Source organism: Gigantopelta aegis, chromosome 9 (genome assembly GCF_016097555.1).
Source record: "Gigantopelta aegis isolate Gae_Host chromosome 9, Gae_host_genome, whole genome shotgun sequence".
In the NCBI taxonomy this organism is placed as follows: domain Eukaryota; kingdom Metazoa; phylum Mollusca; class Gastropoda; order Neomphalida; family Peltospiridae; genus Gigantopelta; species Gigantopelta aegis.
This window is the reverse complement of record NC_054707.1, coordinates 74,761,481-74,775,292: the sequence shown is the minus strand read 5'-3', so window position 1 is coordinate 74,775,292 and position 13,812 is coordinate 74,761,481. Positions and strand designations below refer to the sequence as shown.

At 37.3% G+C, this 13,812-nt stretch overlaps 2 non-coding genes across 2 annotated transcripts; one reads left to right on the top strand and one right to left on the bottom strand.

Annotated features, from left to right (window-relative positions):
* Positions 1–11,448: 11,448 nt before the first annotated feature.
* Trnae-uuc lies at positions 11,449–11,520 on the bottom strand. The gene has a single exon. It is a non-coding gene; the product is annotated as a tRNA-Glu (tRNA).
* Positions 11,521–12,411: 891 nt separating this feature from the next.
* On the top strand, positions 12,412–12,483 carry Trnae-cuc. The gene has a single exon. It is a non-coding gene; the product is annotated as a tRNA-Glu (tRNA).
* The last annotated feature ends 1,329 nt before the right edge of the window (positions 12,484–13,812 follow it).

The window sequence follows — 13,812 nt, the reverse complement described above, 5'->3', positions numbered from 1 at the left end:
TGTTTGTCTGATTAGTCTGATAACCATAATGAGAGCGAGTAGTGAACAAAGGCTGGTATACAGGAAGTGAATATTAGTGGAACAGAAACACGCAACTTGTTTCAAGCAGCCCATTATAGACGTTTTACAGGTCCGTTCCAAGAGGGGTGCCACTTTAAAAAACGTTCTTTTGTTTTGTTTTTTATTTTTTGTTTTTGTTGCTTGTGGTTTTGTTAGTTGTGGTTTTGTTATTTGTTTTTGTTGTTGTTTTGTTCGGTTGTTGTTGTTTTTGTGGGGGGGGGGGGGGGTTGGGTTTGTTTTGGTTTGTTTGTTTTTGGGGTGGGGGGTTAGGAGGTTGTTTTGGTTGTTTGTTTGGGTTTTTGGGGGAGGGGTATTATTTATTTTATTATTATTGGTTATTTTGGGATGGTTTTTTGGTAATAAAGGTCGATTTCCTCTTCACCCCTCCCCCCCCCCCCCTCCCAACTTCAAAATCATGTGATAGCCGATAATTATCCTAAGTGTCGAGGTGTATTGGTTGATTGGTTGTTTGATTGGTTGGTTGGTTGGTTGATTGGCTGGTTGGTTGGTTGGTTGGTTGCTTAGTTGCTTGGATGCTGGTTGGTTTCTTAGCTGGTTGGTGCATCCGTTCGTTACTCCGTCAGCCCGTCCATCTATCCATCCATCCAATCATCTGCCATCCACGCACCTACCCATTTGTTCCATCTTTAATTCATCCATTTATTCATTTATTCATGCATTCACTCATTCATTCATTCATTCACTCGCTCGCTCACTTACTCATTCACTCACTCACTCACTCATTCATTCATTCATTCGTTCATTCATTAAGCCGGAAAGTGCCGAAAGTTCACGACTACCTGCCGATGGTGTGTTACACAGAACTGACAACAAACATATAGGACTGGCGTGTGATGTCACGTAGGTGCTAGAACGGTGACCAAACATACGTACCACGTTGTGTCGTATAAACCTGTTGACACATCCAATAGATCTACGACAAAAAACAAACACACTGTCCCGCGCACGCTGTTTGGGTCCACAAAAACACATCTGACAATTACTCGATTAAAGGCTTCCTCGCAGAAATGAGACATTTTCAACAAAAATTTGACGGTTTGTGGAACAATAAAGCTGACATTTGCTGTCCTGTGAGAAGCGGTGGACAAACGGTGACTGTTTCAATAAGATGTTTTAACACCTTTTACAAAACTCCCACGTTCGTCTCAATAAACACTTAACATTTTGGAGTATTCAGCAAATATATATCAGTTATTATCACTGTACATGCACCTTTAATAATCTAAAGAGTATGTTTGCTCATGAAAGAAACCTAAATATTTCTGTAATAAATTCGGTCATTTTATAAAAGAGCTGTTGGAATGACTGAGAGAAATACATACAAATTTATTTAGTCATTGATCAAATATTGCAATTATATTTTGTGATTAATATTATGTACAGTAAGTAATTCAATTAATTTAAAAAGAGACGGATTTACACCCCAATACTATGGCTTAAAAAACATGACGTAAACAGTATTTGAAATGCATCGTCAATGACATTAGTACATACAAATATGAAATATATGATATTATGATGAGATGAGATGGCAGCTCGAAACTGACGTGTTTGCATCGCAGGATCGAATTATCTCGGTGGACCTATTCAATTGATTGTTTTTATCGTTCCCACCAATGCACCACAACTGGTGAAAGGCCGTGGTAAGTGTTTTCCTGTCTGTAGGAAAGTGCATGTATATACAAGATCCCTAGCTATCAATGGAAAAAGGTAGCGGGTTTCCTCTCTAAGACTATGTCAGAGTTACCAAATGTTTGACATCCAGTCGCCGATGATTAATTAACCAATGTGTTCTAGTAGTGTCGTTAAAAGAAATTTTAACTTTAAACGGTTATTTTCAAAACAAACTGACCTATTTATTTGTATTTTCTTTTTGGCATGTAACTCGATCACTCTTTTTTCTCATATGCAACTAGCACAACTTCGGGTTGTTTTTTTTTCGTTCAGGGTTGCTCAGAATAACCATAGTAAATAAAAATTGACTTTTATATTTAGAGGCGTATAAATTAACAACGTAATATGGTACGCAAAGAACAAAGAAAACGTATTTGACATTGTTAATCTTGACTTGGCACGGAGGATTTATTAGCTAAGTAACACACTGCGAGCCACGAAAAACGAGAATTTAAAACTTAACTGATGAAACGTATCTGCTTTTAGGATACGTTACACCGTGACAAATAACATTACGTCACAAACATGACTTTTTTAATTGTTTGTTTCACCCGTGGGAAAACACCAGGAAACGAAAAACAAATGTGTTATTTTATGTGTTCTGTTAGCCGTGTGTATTAGATGTGTTATGTCCGTTCTGTTGTGTGTGTGCGTGCGTGCGTGCGTGCATGTGTGTGTGTGTGTGTGTGTGTGAGAGAGAGAGAGAGAGAGAGAGAGAGAGAGAGAGAGAGAGAGAGAGAGAGAGAGAGAGAGAGAGAGAATGTGCATGTGTATTGGGTATGTATACTGCATCTAGCGTTATTTCTCTCACCATATTTAATGTTCTCTCAAAGCTGTGTAATTACCATATAAAGAAACCGCCTCAACCTGTCATCCTCGTTATCAACAACACTCACCTGTAAAGCCGGCCACACAAAGAGTTTATGACAATATTGAGCAGGTGTTACACGCTGAGTCTTACTTTGATCTTCACAACATGCTTTTAGTCAAGCTAATATAAAATTTCACGTTTCGCGAGCATCACAAATTGTCGCCTACACTGACCAAAAAGGTTAATACAGTTATCACAAACGTAAAGGAACTGTAAAGGATAATAACCATTTTTCACTTCCATATTATAATTCTGTGAATTTATATGTGTGTATTTCTTGGTATCTGGAATGGCATTCCGTGTACTATCACTGTTAGGCAAATAGTGGGGCAGCTAAGGTGTGAACATGCACTTAAAACATAAAAACATGAAAACTGACACAAGTAATTAAATACGTACTGGAGATCCGGTTATACAGAACGTTTTTGGATATGAAACCCACTTGACAGTAAAACCTGGGAGTCATAATTATTGAGTCCATTAAAGTTACAGTCTCTGGTTACCATATTATAACATCATATACAAAATATGAAATACAAGCTCAAATGCACTTTAAAAAAAAAATCGTGTGTGTTCACTATGAACGGATATCGTCAAAAGAATTCGGTCGATTTTTCGCCTATGCCGCCATTGCTCGGCAAACCACAAACAGTCTGTTGTCAGTTTTAGTTAACACGTGCGTTTGCCGATTTCAAATTGTAGGGTTCGTCTCAAAAATTAAAAGAGAAATCTTGCGCTGTGCGAAGAACGTTCGGTTGAGGATGAAGTACGGACAATTGCTCACCGGACAATTGCTCACCGGACAATACCTCACCGGACAATTGCTCACTGGACAATTGCTCACCAATAAAGTGAGAAATAGGACAATTGCTCACCACAATTGCTGAATTTTTTTATCAATAAAAATTTAATTTAGGTTATGGTATGTGTGTAAATGGTTGGGTGGGAGTGGGAATCTCTGATATTATCAGTGGGTATGGTAACCTCAGTTTATTAAACACCTTTAAATAAAATAACAAAATTAATTCTAAATCAGCTATATTTTAAACAAGTTCAGCACATCAGTTCAGCATAGAAATGTCAATTAAACACTTATAGGAACCTCAAAAACTTGTGTAATTAACACAACTTTGAAGTTGTGCCTTTAGAAATTCTATGTTTTATGTTCTTTTTTTATTAACAAAAGAAAAAATATCAAAGGTGATCACGATTACCTAACTCCATTGCCTTCTAAAAATTCTGTTATTTTTTATTAATAAAATAATAAATAAAATTTTATTAATTAAAAAAACCTAAAGGTGAGCAATTGTCCTATTTCTCACTTTATTGGTGAGCAATTGTCCAGTGAGCAATTGTCCGTTGAGGTACTGTCCGGTGAGGTATTGTCCGGTGAGCATTTGCCCTACATTCGTTGAGGATACGGTACTAGAGTCTTTCGTTAAAACCGGTTTGATCTTGACAATGTATTATAGACAATCGTATCTTCCTATTTCAGAATTAATATTTTATAAAGTGTTGGTAGAACTTTTAAAGTTTAGTTTGTATACTAGTAACACATTGATCATGTATTTATTTTTAAAATAAAATATACCAAAGTAGACAATAAACGTTTTCACTTCTTAATTTTACGTGTGTTAAAATCGACAAATTCAAATAAATATTCTTTCGTTTGGAAAGGGTAAAGTTAGTGGGGTTTCTTTTGGGGTTGTTTGTTGTTGTTGTTGTTTTTTTGGGGGGAAGGGGGTTTGTTGTTTTGTTCAACGACATCAATTAGATGTCAAACATTTGCTAATTTTGACATATAATCTTAGAGAGGAATCGGGTGCATGTGCAGGGGGAGGGTATTGGAGGTCGAAACCCTTACCTGCCCAAGCTTAAAAACATTGAAATATATTTTCTGGGGGAGCATGGACCCATTTAAACTTCGCTCAACACAGTCTATAACCCCAACCCCGCTGAAATCCTTGGAAACCTTGGAAACAAGGGATCGTTTATATGTATCATCCCACAGACAGGATATCACATACCATGGCCTTTTATATACTTGCCGATGAGGCTCGATCCTAGACTGACCGCGCATTTCCAAAAAACACCTTTTTACGTCTAAGTAATGAATAAAAATAACATATAGTCTTGTTACGTAAATCGAACACAACACCCTCTTCCTCTACCCCTGGAGCGTTACGTAATTATTAACACCACCCCCTTACATGTAACGCGTATGCCAACCGCTGGCCACTGTCAAAATTTCAAGGCAAATCCCCCACCGACCCCAGGAAAGGTGTTGTACCATATCTCTATGGATATAAATATGTTTTGGAGGTATGAGACAGTTAAATTTGTTCAAAATCACGTGAGAAGCTCAGCGCCTGCGCAAATCACGTAAAGTCCCAGTTCTACTGGCTAAATGAAGAAAAACAAAGCTGGCCATTGCGTTTGTAGTTGATCTAGATAATGTAGATAAGCGAGCATTGCGAAACTATAGCGATGTGGTGGACCTTTTATGTACCAAACGGAACTGAATCATCTATTCTAAATGCTTAAATAAAAATAATATTCCACGGACTGCAGCTTTAACACAAATATTTATCAGGCTAAATATTCTGAAGTAGTTCAGCAAACAAACATAATATACTTTTATACTTTTTGGATATGAAACCCATCCGACGGAGACACCTTAAGGTCTTTATTGAGGTCACTTAGTGACCATGTACATATACCTCCACAGTATAAATTATATGCATATCATATTAAAAAAATAAAATAAAAATTAAAAAAAAAACTCTCCTGTTTAAAGTGTCTGTTAGTTTGACCGAGATGGACGTAGCCCAGTGGTAAAGCACTGATGCGTGGTCAGTCTGGGATTGATCCCGTTCAGTGGCTCATTGAGTTATTTCTCGTTCCAGACAGTGCACCACGACTGGTATATCAAAGGCCGTAGTATGTGCTATCCTGTATGTTGGATAGTGCATATAAAAGATACTCTGCTAGTAATAGAAAAATGTAGCGGGTTTCCTCTCTAAGACTATATGTCTAAATTACCAAATGTTTGACATCCAATAGCCGATGATTAATAAATCAATGTGCTCTAGTGGTGTCATCAAACAAACCAAACTTTAACTGTTAGTTTGAAATCACAAAATCACAACATTTCAGTGCCTCTTATACATTGTACATCTTGCGTTTCCAAAACCTTGTCGTGATTAAAAAATAATAATAAATTAGATGAGTGATTAATTGCCCTCCTACCTTACGTTATGGGAAGCCATTTAAGATATTTCCATATCGATAACACAAATTCACCTGCTAATGAAAACTAAAATTACTCTACTTTACTTTATCTAGATCTCAGCATCTTCGCAAGCCTAGGTACCATTCCGTACAGTAAGCCTATAGGACATTACGGAATGCAATATGCTATACGGAATGGTACTTTAGCTTGCGAAGCTGAGATCTCAGGGGAGAGAGAGAGAGAGAGAGAGAGAGAGAGAGAGAGAGAGAGAGAGAGAGAGAGAGAGAGAGACAGAGAGAGAGAGAGACAGAGAGAGAGAGAGACAGAGACAGACAGAGAGACAGACAGAGAGAGAGAGACAGAGACAGACAGAGAGAGAGAGAGAGAGAGAGAGAGAGAGAGAGAGAGAGAGAGAGAGAGAGAGAGAGAGAGAGAGAGAGAGACAGAGACAGAGAAAGAGAGAGCGAGTTATAGTGATAGAGCTCCCTTTAAATGGCGATGTCCGAAGTCTGGTTTCCGTTGTCATTTAATATATGCAATGGCAAAGCTATTCGCCTAATGTTGTTTCGGGCTGTTAAACTTATGTTGTATGATCCAGGTTTCAGTCAGCCAAACCTACAGTACTTATATCTCAACCAGATCAGGTGTTGTATATAAATATACCCAATGAAAGAAATAAGACAACACATGATATTTTAGATCATAACTAGCGTAACGATATAAAGTGGAATTGAATGTCACTAGTAATGTGGGGTTGAATGTCACTAATAATGTGGGGTTGAATGTCACTAATAATGTGGGGTTGAATGTCACTAATAATGTGAGGAATGTGGAGTTGAATGTCACTAATAATGTGGGGTTGTATGTCACTAATAATGTGAGGAATGTTGAGTTGAATGTCACTAATAATGTGGGGTTGGTTGTCACTAATAATGTGGGGTTGAATGTCACTAATAATGTGGGGTCGAATGTCACTAATAATGTGGGGTTGAACGTCACTAATAAATGTGGTGTTGAATGTCACTAATAATGTGGGGTTGGACGTCACTAATAATGTGAGGTTGAATGTCACTAATAATGTAGAGTTGAAGGTCACTAATAGTGTGGGATTGAATGTCACTAATAATGTGAGGAATGTGAGTTGAATGTCACTAATAATGTGGGGTTGAATGTCACTAATAATGTGGGGTCGAATGTCATTAATAATGTGGGGTTGAACGTCACTAATAATGTGGTGTTAAATGTCACTAATAATGTGGGGTTGGCGGTCACTAATAATTTGGGGCTGAATGTCACTAATAATGTGGGGTTGAACGTCACTAGTAATGTGGGGTTGAATGTCACTAATAATGTAGGGTTGAATGTCACTAATAATGTGAGGAATGTGGAGTTGAATGTGACTAATAATGTGGGGTTGAATGTCACTAATAATGTGGGGTTGAACGTCACTAATAATATGGGGTTGAATGTCACTAATAATGTGTGGTTGAATGTCACTAATAACGTGGGGTTGTCACTAATAATGTGTGATTGAATGTTACTAATAATGTGTGGTTGAATGTCACTAATAATGTGTGGTTGAATATCACTAATAATGTGGGGTTGAGAATGTCACTAATAATGTGGGATTGAATGTCACTAATAATGTGGAATTGAATGTCACTAATAATGTGGGGCTGAATGTCACTAATAATGTGGGATTGAATGTGGGGTTGAATGTCACTAATAATGTGCGGTTGAATGTGGGATTGAATGTCACTAATAATGTGGGGCTGAATGTGGGGTTGAATGTCACTAATAATGTGGGGCTGAATGTCACTAATAATGTGGGATTGAATGTGGGATTGAATGTCACTAATAATGTGTGGTTGAATGTGGGATTGAATGTCACTAATAATGTGAGGTTGAATGTCACTAATAATGTGGGATTGAATGTCACTAATAATGTGGGGTTGAATGTCACTAATAATGTGGGGTTGGTTAATAGCAAGTGTTGAGCAGGACCCTGTTAAGTTGTCCCATACCGAAATAGAAATACTGCAGCTTCACCCATTCATCTCATCATCATCCATCTTTGTAATGTTAAAAAAAAATTAATGTCCTTGCAGGGCAGACATGCTCGAAACCTCTGTGGTATATGGGCATGCTAAAAACTTACGGAAGGGAACACAGTAACACACACGCACACACACACACACACACACACACACACACACACACACATGTTGTTAAATGTCAGTAACATGTTTAGCTTCCTAACAATGGATTAGTCTTTTGCTGGTAGTTATATTAGTATTACATTTGTTGTTACTGCTCATGTCCTCCCTTATTTTGGGGGCGGGACGTAACCCAGTCGTAAAGTACTCGCTTGATGCACGGTCGGTTTGGGATCGATCCTCGTCGGAGGGCCCATTGGGCTATCTCTCATTCCAGCCAGTACAGCACGACTGGTATATCAAAGGCCGTGGTATGTGCTATCCTGCCTGTGGGATGGTGCATATAAAAGGACTCTTGCTGCTAATCGAAAAGAGCAGCCCATGAAGTGTCGACAGCGGGTTTCCTCTCTCAATATCTGTGTGGTCCGTAATCATATGTTCGACGCAATACAACTGTAAATAAAATATGTTGAGTGCGTCGTTAAAACATTTCCTTCCCTTGTTGTTTTTTCTATCAGTATATATATTATATATAGTATATCAGTATTTCAATTACTGCAATGCATGTTTTCAACACTACGCTATAAGTCATACTCTACGTAGATTTTTGTTTTCCTCTCTCTCTCTCTCTCTCTCTCTCTCTCTCTCTCTCTCTCTCTCTCTAAATGCATTTTTTTATTTTTTTATTAGTCAAACGACAATAATTGGTCGATGGCATTCATTGACAATTCAACACGAAAGTGACATGCCTATTCAAAAGCATGGGAACATTATGACAACAACGATTTTAAATGGACGATTACTTTACGCCAAAAGTAGTTTCGTTGACACTGAACTTCAATTCATCAACATGTATGTTATCACACATCTCGATCTTTTATCGGGTTTCGTATCTGCCATGAACGTTCCTCTTGGTTACTATTGAAGAAACACAAACTGTTCCTGCGCTCTATTTCCATATCATACCACAAGTGAATTAAATAGGCGATTACTTTTAAAAGGTGGAAAGAAAAACAAGACCCCCCCCCCCCCCCAAAAAAAAAAAAAAAAAAAAAAAAAAACCCACACAAACAAAACAAAAACAAAAACAAAAAACATATTGCTTGATACCTCAGCACATTTTTAACTACGGCGATCTTAATTTTTTAACACAATTGTTGCTGATATCAATTTAGAGAGACAGAGAGAGAAACAACCCGTCCATAGTATCGCACTAATCGCATATTAGACACCATTAGCTGTAGTTTAAATAGGTTAAAGTTAAAGTTTGTTTTGTTTAACGACACCACTAGAGCACATTGATTATTAATCATCGGTTATTGGATGTAAAATATTTGGTAGCACGGGGTATTTTATATACACCATCCCACAGACAGGATTGCACATATCACGGTCTTTGATATACCAGTCGTGATGCACTGGCTGTAACGAGAAATAGCCCAATGAGCCCATCGAAGGGGGGGGGGGGGGGGGCGAGACGTAGCTCAGTAGTAAAGCACTCGCTTGATGCGCGGTCAGTGGGCCCATTGGGCTATTTCTCGCTCCAGCCAGTGCACCACGACAGGTACATCAAAGGCCGTGGTATGTGCTATCCTGTCTATGGGATGGTGCATATAAAAGATTCCTTGCTGCCAATCGAAAAGAGTAGCCCATGAAGTGGCAACAGCGGGTTTCCTCCTTTAATATCTGTGTGGTCCTTAGCCATATGTCCGTAAATAACATGTATTGAGTGCGTCGTCAAATAAAACATTTCCCATTCTATCGAAGGGGATCTATCCTAAACCGACCGCGCACTCTGCGCTACGTACTGCCTCAAAATATGTTTCCGTGCAATGAAATAACCATATTACTGTCCTTTCCTGAGGAACTGTTGTCAAGCTTGTCAAAACACTGAGCAAACACAACATTGTTACGCTTCAAAGGTGTATTTTAATTAATCATGTTAAACCATGTGACACCGATCAGTGTTGGAATTAATCGATTTCGAGTACAGAAAAACAAACAGAACAGGTGTGACAATGGAATAGGTAATCCCCGTCAATCACTTTCTTAACCTGCGGGTGAAAGTAAACAAACTTTCATCGGTCACACGAGATCCAACAATTGTTAACTAGGCAGTCATAAATATGACAAACATTAGTGTACAGAAAAATATTTCCGGGAACCCAAATCTATGAAGAGAAAAAAGGTGACCCTATTTTTTTTTAATGTTTATATATAAATATAATGAAATAAATAAATGATGAAATAAATAAATACATTATATAAATATTATATATGGCACGAGCTTTCATTTCGTATCATGTTTATGTCCCGAGTAAAATGAAAATTATTTAACGAGGGACATCAACGTGATACTAAATGGTAGCGAGTTTAATATTCTATTCATTACCCATAATGCATATTAAACCATATAAAGCTGATCAGCGTTCGTACGAAACGACTTCCTGAATAGAATTTCCGTCTCCAAATAACTATAGTACGTACGTTGTCAACCTGAAAAAAAAAACCTTCAGGGAAGCCAAATTTTCTTCTCAAATGGGAAATGGTTGAAAGTGCGAAATTCTAATTACTTAAGAACCTACTTTAATATTAGAATTTGTAGTTACACAAAATAAACTGACTTACACTGACCCTCTTTGACAATGAATGAATATGCATGCATTAATATATAGCCCGGTTGATTGTAATACTGTTCTCTATGGGTAATGTATCGTCTAGGCACTGTTATGTACAACGGTAGATACATGTATTTTTAACTCTTGGGAAGAGCAGGTCGAAAGGGACAACATAAAATATTATGTATGTATCGTGGCTGAATACTGTAACATGTTCGAAAGGTATTGATTAGTACGCCTACATACACAGATATTAAAGAACGGGTACAAATTGTATTCCATCACATGTGAGAGTGTGTGTGTCTGTGTCTGTCTATCTGCGTACGTGTGTGTGTCTGTGTGCCTGTCTATGTCTGCGTATGTCTGTATGCCCGTGTGTGTGTGTGTGTGTGTGTGTGTGTGTGTGTGTGTGTGTGTGTGTGTGTGTGTGTGTGTGTTACTGTTTGTAAGCCAGCAGTTTTTCACTAAATGTTTGCGAACTATTTTGGCTGGTCACCACAGTGGTCATTCGGTTTAAAGTGTACCGTAAAAAACAAACAAGCAAGTGTTAGCAACAATCTCTTGGCTGAACTTGCAACAACTAGTGTTCTTTTATTTATTTATTTTCTACATATGTAACAGAAAATCAACGCACAGAAAGACATGAATTATAAAGACTTGTCTACCAAGGGAGATAACTCAACTGAAGGAAGGAAATATAACTAATATGTACGCAATTCCATTATGACGTCAATACTTTGAGAAACAATAAATTACGTTAGTTAATGAAACAGGAAGTCAGTCACATACCTTATTTCAATCAAATACAAAAACAATTTCCCAAACGGGGAATCGAACCCCGGCCGTCGCGGTGAAAGCGCGAAATCCTAACCACTAGACCACTTGGGAATCTGATTTTCAATATAGAATATTAGGTTACTACATTTTGATATCGTGGTTATTTTGCGAGCTATAAATAACGGTGTAACTAGCGAGCTTCGGCAAACCTGTTACACCGTTATCGAACCGAACCAAATAACCACGATATGAAAACGTAGTAACGTGATATTCTTTTTAATCATGCAACCCCTTTCAAGTTATATTTTTGTAATATGTTTCAGTCAAAAGCGGTATAAAATCTATTAGTTTTATCGTGTAGAAACTACTTCCGGGAGTCGGACAATAGCAGGTGCCCAAAAAGTATCTTGGGAATGGCATAGCCAGCCTAACAGTTATGTTTCCAAATTTTAAATAAAATACTTTGATTATATTTCAAAGTCTTTTGTGTCATATTACCGTTTTTGTACAGTTTTCTGTGAAAATATACTCGAGTTTATGTGTGACCTGAAGATCGACATGACTGGCTGCTAGTAACTGTGACGTCAGCCGCTGTTCCCAATGTAAATGTTCAAAATGTTTAATTTAAAAACACTGGCTAATTCCGAATGGGAGCGAATTGAAAAATAAGAGGTAATTTGATGTTACAGAAAGTGTAAATGTCATATTTATTTATGCAGTTCCACAATTATTGACCATTGTAAATGCATGTTTGAAAAATTTGAAAACATCTACCTGAAAATTGACCAAACATTCGTCATGCGCACAACTCATTTCCTAGTAACATGATAACACTTCCTAGTGACATGATAACACTTCGAATTATCAGGTCAGTAGGGAGCATGGTTGCATATCATGATAACACTGAATAACTAACTGGTTACTGTAAATGTGTTATTTGAAAATGACATTTGTAAAATGGGGTCAGAAACAGTAACTACAAATTGATATATAACAACAGCTTCCCAAGTGGTCTAGTGGTTAGGATTTCGCGCTCTCACCGCGACGGCCGGGGTTCGATTCCCCGCTTGGGAAATTATTATTTTTTACATTTTCGACCATTATAGAATATAAAATGCCCCGTACGACTAAGAATGAATGAATGGATGAATGTTTAACGACACCCCAGCACGAAAAATACATCGGCTATTGGGCGTCAAACTATGGTAATGCAAATAAATAAAGTGATGATCAACATCAATATAAAAATTCGAGACTCAAACAAAAACAGTGTAAAGAACTGTGCAAAAACACAAATATCACAGAATTTTACGGATACTGAATTTTACTCAAAACTTCAATTTTGTGCTGTATTGGCCATTCTTAAAGAGAATGTTACACCCCTGCACCACGGTGAGGTTACAGCACGTGCAGGGGACGACTAAGAAAGCTTTCCCTATATATAAACAAGAACAAAGCAAACAAACAAAACCAAAAGGCAATTAGTCTTATAGAGTACCGGTAGTTAATTGCTTAATTTGTAAAGAAAACCTTATTTTGAATATTTAATAGAAATTCAAAAATGTCAAACCAGTCTGCCCCCTACAAATGTGGGAGCTCATACGCCAATGTCTATTAGTTTCTGAAGACTTCCCCAGAGAATCAGATGACCAACTTTCAGAATAATCCGATCAAAACTATAGGAGACAGATTTTGAAACTTTCAATTTGTGTTGTTTTGTGGGTTTTCTTCTTTTTTTTTTTCTCTTTTTTTTTTTTTTTTTTTTTTGGGGGGGGGGGGTGGGGGTTTAAAGGGAAATACCTTAGTTTCAGCCCATGAAAAATTAACACTACGTTTGGTTAATCTACAAACCTGTAACACATTTGGATATAGTTACAATTGAGTGAAACATGAGTCTGTGATTTTGAAATGGTGAAATACCCTCTAGAAACAGACTAAAACTCGACTCCACAATTGTTACCTCTCAGACGCACGTGCGTTTTTTTAAAATAAACTCGACTCCACAAAAATTGTTACCTCTCAGACGCACGTGCGTTTTTTTAAAAATATGAAAAATGCATTTTATCAGTTTGTGATATTAAAATTGTACCACCAGGATAACCAAAAACACTAGAAGGAAGAAAAAGTACGGCTGGACAACGGGAAAATCTAAAGAAAAGCTCTTCTAAATGTAAAGAGCATTATTTCCAGTTATCAAAAAAAACGTCGCTCTAATAAACAAAAAACACACATGCCTTCAACAGTTTAAAATTACTAGGGTATATGTTTGACCTTTTGGACGATTTAATAAAAGTGATTTGAAATAACTATTCAAATTTTGCCGGGGTTTCAGAATAGATATTTCTATCAGTTTGCACCACTTACGATAATACTCCTGCAGTTTTTTAATTTATTGATAACAAT